The sequence below is a fragment of the Sipha flava genome, unplaced genomic scaffold, assembly GCF_003268045.1.
Source record: "Sipha flava isolate LNK unplaced genomic scaffold, YSA_version1 174_pilon_pilon, whole genome shotgun sequence".
NCBI lineage: Eukaryota > Metazoa > Arthropoda > Insecta > Hemiptera > Aphididae > Sipha > Sipha flava.
In genome coordinates this window covers 74281-84110 of record NW_020272000.1, presented here as the reverse complement: position 1 = coordinate 84110, position 9830 = coordinate 74281, and positions in this window count along the sequence as shown.

The following is a 9830-nucleotide window of genomic DNA, read 5'->3' as shown; positions in this document are numbered from 1 at the left end:
AATTGAAATGGCTCACATTTGCATGGTATTCGTTGTTATCAGGGCCGAACGCAGGAAAATTTCGGTAGGGGAGTTGAAAATATATAAAATGTAAAATGTTATTAATACAAGTAACATGTTCTATTACTAATTATGAAATATGTGTATATATTTATATATTATATTTGTAAGTTTCATGGGAAACTTTAAAATTACTTTTACATTTGTGGGTCAGGTCATTTTTTTACAAAATTTTTTCTGATATTTCGGAGGGGTGAACCTCGAATTCCCTCTTTCTCTTCGTTTGCACCTGGTTGTTATGCAATAACAAGATTAATATGAATCATTGTTTAGTACAACATGAAAGATTCGTGGACGCATTTCTTTTATTAACCAAAAGGAGCTCATCGATGTACAAATAACTACAAATAAGCAAACAACAGATATTTACAATGGTTAATAACGAACACTTATCATCTACTTTCTAGAACATAACCTCTCGCACAAAGAACTTGGACTCAGGAATCAATAAATTTGACCTCATAAAGATACGAATAATATATTTACTTACATAAATGTAAATCAAGAAGAAGTTAAACATTTTGCAATTTTTTATACCTATCCCAATATTTTATGGTATAATATTAAGTGCAATGTAAGAAATAAATATAATTTTCAAATACTAAAATGGGTATTAACAACTAATATTCTAAATCCATTACAAATCGTGTGACTTAATTGTTGAATTTGTGTTTCATCGAATTTAAATAAGAAAAAATGTCTTATTCGACCACCGAAAAATTAATGTAAATACATCAATGCCTAACAGGAAATATCTTTTTTCTCCTATAACATGTAGGTAAATAATAAGTGTAAGAAGTGTAATTTCCATTTCTTTAAATACCGAGATGGTTCGTTTAAGATTCTGAAGATTCAAAGTAAATATATACGTCTACAAACTATAAGTCTACCAAGATGTCATTATGCAAGTGGAATTAGAAGATCATGTTAATTATGATAGTATCCTATACAATAAAATCTGGTACGATTATAATATACAAAGGATAATAAATCTGAAGCTGAATAATTTCATTTTTAATTACTTTTATTTCAAAAATGTGATTAAACTATTTCATGTATGAAAACTATAATGTGAGGAGAGAGGGGATGATAAAGGAGGAAAGAGTATAGAGAAAGAAAGATATGTTTTCCTAGAACAACGTAGCGAATGGATCATAGTGATTATTATTATTACTATTATTATTATGTACATTATTAAGTCATTTGATATTTCATAATTTCAATTGGTGATTAATAGTTTTAACGTGTTTCATGATTTTGGTTTCTGGTGATCATTATGCTAAAAGTAAGATAAATATCATACTATTGACCATAATAAGTCATACTTAATTGAGATTATAGAGTCAAACCAATTGCAGTGTATTAATATTTACGACAGACACTGATCTTAAAAAGGAATTTTATATAGTTTTTTTTTAAAATAAATACACGGAAAAAATGGTTAACTTTAATTGCAAGTTCTCAAAGAATATAAAATAAAATGTGTCCATCAGTAATAGGAAAAATAATTTTCCTTTTTGTAATTACATGGTTTTTATATTTATTTCAAAAAATGAATGATTTTGTGTACATTTTAAAAGGAAATAAATGCATGTCATAACCATTCTAACTGATACTAAAAAAATAAAAAATAAACTTTTTTTTATAAAAATATTGTTGTACGGATCGTTTATATTAGTATATTGTTTTATTATAATATACTATGATTATCGTATACAATGATTTGATTATTTTTGTTTTAAATGTGGTTTTCTTATAAATATTTTCAGACAAAACAAATACCACATAATGAGCTTAAAAAAATTTAAATATAAGACCACTAATTGCTACTTTTTTATAGCAAGATTGCAATTTTGAGTCTGCACACACTTATGTGTTAATAGCATATAGGAGTACGCAGACTCAGAGGTGCATTTAGAATATATGGACCCCGGGGTGAAATTATTTTATTACCACCCCCCCCCCCCAACTTGTTGCTACTCTTTGTACTCTTTTATAACTACTTTATTGTACTATTTGTATTACTCAGACCATCCTTTTCCATACTCAATTAATGAAAAATATGCACCTTGCTTGTTTTGAATAACATATTAAAATGTATATCGTAGGGTTTAACAGTATACAATTTCAGAGTTTTTTGTTCAATTAAATGATACCGAATCATACCTAATAATGACATGAGTAAATTTTATTAAACGGTTTACTTATAATTTCTTATCTACGCGAGTAGATAGCTACTATAAATAAACCACAAAAAATGAATACACGTTACACCTTTCACCACAGATTATACAAAAATATACTCGTATAGTAATAATTCGTTTTATATGTTATCAGTAGTATTTTTATCACATTTAACTCAAAATTATTTGATACCTTGGATACTTTGGATACTATGGGTGGAGCTATTCCCATTCAATAAATGGTATAAAGTTTCTGCCAATATAAACGACGGATCTCTCAATTAGATGCGCCATGTGCACAAGCGCAAAGTTGCTTCTCGCATATTTATCAAATGACTAATCAGTGTATTGGATTTTGATTGATCGTCGTTTCTTTTCTCATAATTATACGAAGAATCAAAACGCTGCATTTTAAACACATAATCAAGAGACTCGTCGCTTATGACGACAACAAAAAACTACATTTTGGCTCTATCCATAGTATAAGATCAAAGATTGATACTATAATCCGTTATCAGAAAATTATTGATGATCAAAATATGTTATACAATACACGATAATCAATGTTTTACATTTTGTAATAATAATAAAAAAAAATAAATAAATAAAACTACCACCCCTAAAATTGTTAAAATATTGCCATCGAGTGCATTCACTCCCTTTGCTCTCCCTCTAAATAAGCCACTAATCAGATTTCAATAACAGATACAGCGTACAAAATAAAGCAATCCATTTTTTAACAATCAGCCAAGTAAATGTTGAAACACCAAAATTATAGATGGTATTGTATGTACGAAAATGGTGTAATTGTTACAACAGTAGCTAAAATAATATAATTATTAATTTATTTTTATATAAACTTCAAACACCAAAAAATACATAAAACGCACTACTCACACTAGTTTATAAAATTTTTATTACAAATCACAATTATTTAAATTAGTGTCAACTGATGTAACGACGCTTTTTCGACACTTTTTCTGACACCAGCTTTAATTTACTATTTCAGGTTTCGGACATTTTAATAAAAATAACATCAGGACAGAATGCGGTACCTCTTAACCCATGGTTATGTACTACATAATATGTAGGCTACATCTTACATTCTGTTTACGCCTTAATCTAGGTCTAGGAGTATTTATTACTTAATGAAATTGTATTATTTTTTGTAGTTATACCGTAGAACAACTACATATTTATTATAAAGATAATTATTGTACTTCTTAACAAAATGCCATTCAAATCATTTAATCGTATTGTGTATTTAAAACTATGAATAAATCCATAGTGTGAAAACTTGATTTTATATGAATATGCTAACGCTATCTGTTGAATTCCGTACCCATCGAGTAAACTGGAGTGAGTACAACGCTGTCTAATAATTAAGTAATTTTACGAAAACTTAATATTATATAAACAAATTCTCAACATAAATATATGATGATTTTTATTTATATTAACATAGAATTTATCCATGTACCTCTTTAACGAAATAATTCAAATAATACATAAACTTATATGCAAAGAACAATACGACTCTTCTAGTCTTCTTCTTCTTCTTCTTCTCCTTCGATTTTTTTCCAACAATTTGTGGTCAGCCTACCTTGCCCTAGGTATCCTTGCCTTAGTATCCTTGTTTAGTATTTTAGGGGGGAATTGAAGGTTCTTCCGTGGTAGTCGTGTGGCACGACAACTACGGAAACATATGCGTTATTTTAATTGATACTCTTATAAAAATTATATTTTTTGTATCTATACGTACGATTTTGTTCGGCGTATATGATACTAAGCTTCTTCAGTCTCTGTTACTTATATAATATTAAAATAACTACGTATGAAAATGTTTGCGATAAGCTGCTTACAATAATAGTGGCTCAACGACTGTGATGTTTCATTACAGGTTCAGCGCACTCGTGTGTACCTGTCTTAAGATTCACAGAGAGAAGTGAGAATTTTCATGAACTGATATTATGATAAATTGGACCGATATTCGGTAATAGCGACGAGGATGTAAAGTAAAATCTAAAAATAGTTAAGTTGAGGAATATTACATGAGGGTCCAATCATAAAGTAATACAGATTGGCAACGTTACACGGTTTTTATTAAAAACATTTCGGAAACAAATGAACTAAAAAAAGGATATTAAAGGCACAAGTGAGTTGCTCCGTAAAATATATCAACAATAAGTGAAACATAAAAATTACAACGCACACACTTAATAGTACGAGTAGGTATGTGAAACGGGCCTATTATATCATATTATAATGTTTTTGCGAAGTAAAATGATTATTCATTGGCTATAAATACAGATATACACTAAAATATTCATATTTAATCCAGCATTAATACGCATCAAGTTAGTAAAATAAAGCATTTTGTGAAAATTAGTTAAATAATATATTAAGTTTGTTTAATGTTTAATTATTGATTTGATTAGAAAATTAAATAAGTATACTAATGGAACACGAATGTTATGAAAACTCATTTATCAATCATGTAAGTATAATTCGTAAATATTTAATTATTGTCTAGTATAATTGCAGCAAAAAATTCTAAAAATATATAATAATAACAATTTTATAACTACAAAATTAGAAAAATATTATCAGTTTTTTCAACATACATGTAAGGCCCCATAAATTAATTGAAAACAATAGTAAATAATTAACCGATTGCTTTTGATGAAAAAAAAAAGATTTCTAGAAAAATAAGATTTAAATTTAAAAAATATATATACAGAAGGTACCCACACTAATAGATAATCATTATGAACAAAATTTTATAAATAAATGTTAGTATCTACTTTGTATTACATTCAGTTTTTAAATTAATTTTACCTAAAACAAAATAAAACCAAGTAATAGTAAATACCAAAGTCAGTTAAAACCTATTTGACGAGACCAAGACTTATTAATACAATAATCTGTTATCTCCAAAACTCAACTATTCATCTACGATTCGTAGTACTGTTACACGTTATGAAATGTTTGTTATTTATTATCACCATTATTTTTAAAACTTATACAATACTATTCTTTAAAATATTTTTACAAAACCAAAATAAATACACTCACTATTTTCGTAGCAACGCAAATATTAAGTAATATTAATAAGTATTGCGACCATTAAAAAAAATCGGTAATTGTAGATAAAGGACATGTCCGTTCAATGATAACTAGACAAATTACCAGCACGCGCAATCGTACGCCTAAAAAGGTATAGTCAATATGGACCGCGTGCAATCGTATGATACTCAATATATGTAATAGTGTTTATAATGGTTTTACCTTAGAAAAACATAGATTCCGTTTATTATTTTACAAAAATAAATTACTTTAAAATCGTTATGGAATGTATATCTATTTACAATAGGTACATCTTAAAGTTAAATTCACAGGCCTGAAAGTGATCGACGACGACTAGTATACTTCACTGGGATTATCGCGAAAACTTCAACGATCATCATTGTGAATATCACAGCAGTATTAATATGCATTGTTTGGGGTAGGTCAATGGCCAAGACGTCGGCTTCAATCGATACTGTTTACTATAATACTAACAAAATCTAGGAATTCGTGACCGTGGAGACAAATTTTTGTTGAAAAGATACGTGACTGTTCTAGGCGTGACTGATCTCAACTTCACCTGGATGACGACTTAAGATACACCGACGGAACAGATGAAAAAATAGGGCTAGGTAAATTGAGTCCGCGATATTTTGTGTACATTTTAAAAGTGGTAAATTGAATCTCGGGGAAAAAAAGATTTTAGGTATGTTGGGTCCCGGGGAAAAAAAAGTAGTAGGTAAATTGAGTCCTTACTACTAACTATACTACTTCGCCGTAGTCGTTTTACAAATGACCATTCACACTGTTTCTATCGGTTATCGATTCTATTGTGATAAAATAACTTCGTAACGTCATAACTTTGATTATGTCTAATTAAGATACATATATAGGCATATACGTACATTAGTTTGTCGTATATCGTGTGTCAATTATCAGTTAACACCAATATTGATGATAGTTCTTATGATTACATACAGACACGAGTGTACGAAATCTGAGAATTTTCGCTATATTTTTCGTAGCGTGCATTGCGTACCTACTATACGTCAATTTGAGTTTGTTAAATTTGTTTCTTTTAAGTTTTTACCGAAAATGTAATAAAAAACACAATAATATTAAAATTGACTTCTAATAAAAATTATTAGATATTTAAAAAAAATTGTTTACCTTATACTTAACCTACTACCTTTTTTCCTCGGGACTCAACTTACCTACTACCTTTTTTTCCCCGGAACCCAACTTACCTACTACCTTTCTTTTTCCGGGACCCAACTTACCTACTGCCTTTATTTTCTCGGGACCCAATTTACCGAGAAAAGATTATTTAGGACCAAATTTACCAACTCCCGAAAAAATATTCAATCATTAAACAACCGCCGTAGCCAAACAGAGGGTTTGTGTTTGTTATTAAATCAATAAATTATAATAAAATAAATATTTAAAAGGATACGGTAGTTAGGTGAATTTTTCTTTTATTGTTCTCTAGTCACCCCCAATTAATTTGTATCCAAATTTTTGTCAAGTTATATAATTTTGTTTTCCCTACCTTGATTGAATGTTTTTTCCATTTTTCGTCAAATCAACTATATTTGCACCCTTAGAAATAAGGGTTAAAGTGAACTCAGAATGTTCGTTCTTGTCTTGTTTGTGAGTTGTGAGCATAGGTATTAAGAAGTCATAAAAATATTTGCCTTTATATTGCCCCTCTAGCCACTGTGAATGCCGCTTAATCCCATTTAGTTGTACAGAGTATAATAAGCAGGACTCATAACTTCTAGCACTTGCATATTTTTTTTGAGAGGTCCTAGAGATACCCTATGTGAGCTATAAATTTGTTTCGGATAACCAAGAAGCTACATACGAAATTTTATGTTGTATATTTTTGCATATTTCGGAGTATAAATGCTATTTTGCTTTTTTTCGCTTTTTTTTTACTTATTTTTGGATTATTGCATGATTTTTTTAAAAAAAATTTTAGTAACCTAAAACATTTTTTCTTAAAAATAACAAGTAATTATAGTGATATTAGTAATTAATTCGTGTTAATTAATTTTTCTTCTTACATAACTTATATAATAATATCAAAAGAAACTATATATACCAATACGAGTTGAGGCTACGCGCGACGTAGCGAGAGTGTACGCCCAAAACTTCATAATCCCATCGATAAGGAAACTATTATAATTGCATATAATTATAGCTTGTACTGTAGTATTTTATTTTTATAGTTTCTAGGTATTCGGGTATTCCGATATCATTATTTAGATATTCCGATATCATCATTCTCAGATTATTTACAAATTATTTTTCATTACATTTTGCAGTAGTTTCCGATTTTTCGTACTGTATGCATGCTAGTTCGTTTCGTGAATTCAGTAACTAATTTTTTTTTTTTTTTATAATAGAAGCTAAAATAATAAAATAATATAATAAATAATAATAATAAAATAATAATTTTTATATACAAACGTTTTTTTTTTGCATATTTTAGTATTATTAGTGAATATTTAAGCGCTTATATGAATATTTTTTAGAGCATATTCAAGCGCTTATAACAACCTTTTTTAGAGCTATAAGTTATGAGCCCTGATAATAAGCATTGTACGGTCGACAATTATTCTATTGCCGTCGTGGCGCGCTCTTCTTTTTTTTAAGCTTGACTTGCAGGTCGACCGACCTGCTTAATCTCGTACTAAAATACCAAGTAGTATGTTAGTGTACTATTAAAGAATTAAACTTTGTAAATATTTTTAAATTTATCTATTTCTTATTTTCTAGACAAAAATGTATTTGTTTAATCTCAACACTGATAGTAATTTACATTAAATCTAATCTAGTATAAATCAATGTGTTATCATCTCATTTTGACGTGAATGATTTTTGGTGATCGCCATTAATAATTATACGAAAAACGAACTTAAATTTTGTACTTACGTATTGCTATCGGTCTGTTGTCTGGTCAGTCTGCTAGCGTCGTGTGGTTGAAATCGCTAAACATTAATAATTGTAATGAGTTGGAGGAGACTAGCGAGTCACCGGTTTCAAACGATAAACGGCCAAGTTGACTGAAACATGGCTGCGAAGGCGGCGGACAAATGGACAACCGAACAAGACTGATGGACTGTCTATCAAGACGTATACGAGTCGGGCTGTTCGTACACGGGCGACCACGGTGTTGGTGGATACTAGCAACCCGGTAACCCGCAGACGGATGGGATTCAGCTGACGACGAAACCGAACGATTACCGCCCACCTAGCGGTTGGTGGACGCAGAATTAGTGGCGTATTTGAGGGGGGGGGGGCAACCCCCCCCCCCCCCCCGAAAATGTTTAGACCAAGACAATTTTTATACAAGTATCTAATAGGTATATTTTATTAAGAAACAAAAATTATGATTTATTTTATAGTATTACTACATTTGAAAACGTTTCAAATTTTACACTAATTTAAATAACGCAAAACGCTAAATTTTTCATAACGTCAATGACTTATTGTTATTGTTCATCTTGTCAATAACGGTAAACGAAAACTTTTTTAAACGTTTAAATTTATATAACGTTTAAACGCTTAAATTGAATAACGTTTAAATTATGTATAGCATTAAACGCTCAATTACTTATAACGTTATATGTCCCATAACGATAAATAATATATATTATTTTGTTTGAAGACCCAGTCTATACTTAATGAAAAATTAGATAAAACCCAAGCGAAACTTTCAAAACATATGTTACGTATTAAAAAAGAACAACACAAAAGACCATTCTAAGTGGAACCGGCGATAGATTAAAAAAAAAAAAACCATAAATATTAAGGATTCACCTGATATAAATATAACCAAAAATTTTACTTGTAAATTTTGAGCCTGAATTAAAGAAAAAAAATTGAGTCCCCCCCCCTAAAAGTAAGTCTAAATACGCCCCTGCGCAGAGTCGCCCGGCCGCCGCCGTGGTGGCGGGTACGGAACAACGACCGACGGTCGCCGACCAGAACCGTGCGCTCGCCGTTGCCGCCGACCACAGTCTCGATCCGAACACCAAGACCGCGATCCAAAACTCCACCACGGTCGATTGGCGCACGCTCGGTGTCGTGGTGCTCGTCGAGTTCACGTTGTTCGCGCTGAAAACGTTCGCCGTCGTCAACACGGCGATGCTGATACTCTTCAAGGTCGCGTTGGTCTTCCTGAAGTTTCAGATGCTAGTGAAATCCGTCAAGTTTTTGGGCACCGTGGCCGTTACGCTGCCTCTGTTGCTGGCCACGTCGCTGTTCTCTCCGGTGCTCGTGCCGCCGTTACTGTCGAACCCGGCGCGCGTGCTGCAACTGCTGACGGCGCCGGTGCTCGTTCCCGCGGCACCAGACGATCCCGTAACGCGTCCGCCGAGCAATAGCGCGGTGCCGGACGACTCGGGGACACGACAGACCCGAGCCCCGGGCACATGCACGGCCGACCGACCGTGGCGGTTCTCCTCGCCCGCGCTCAATCCTCACCGGTACGACTTTTACGCGGACTCGCCTAAC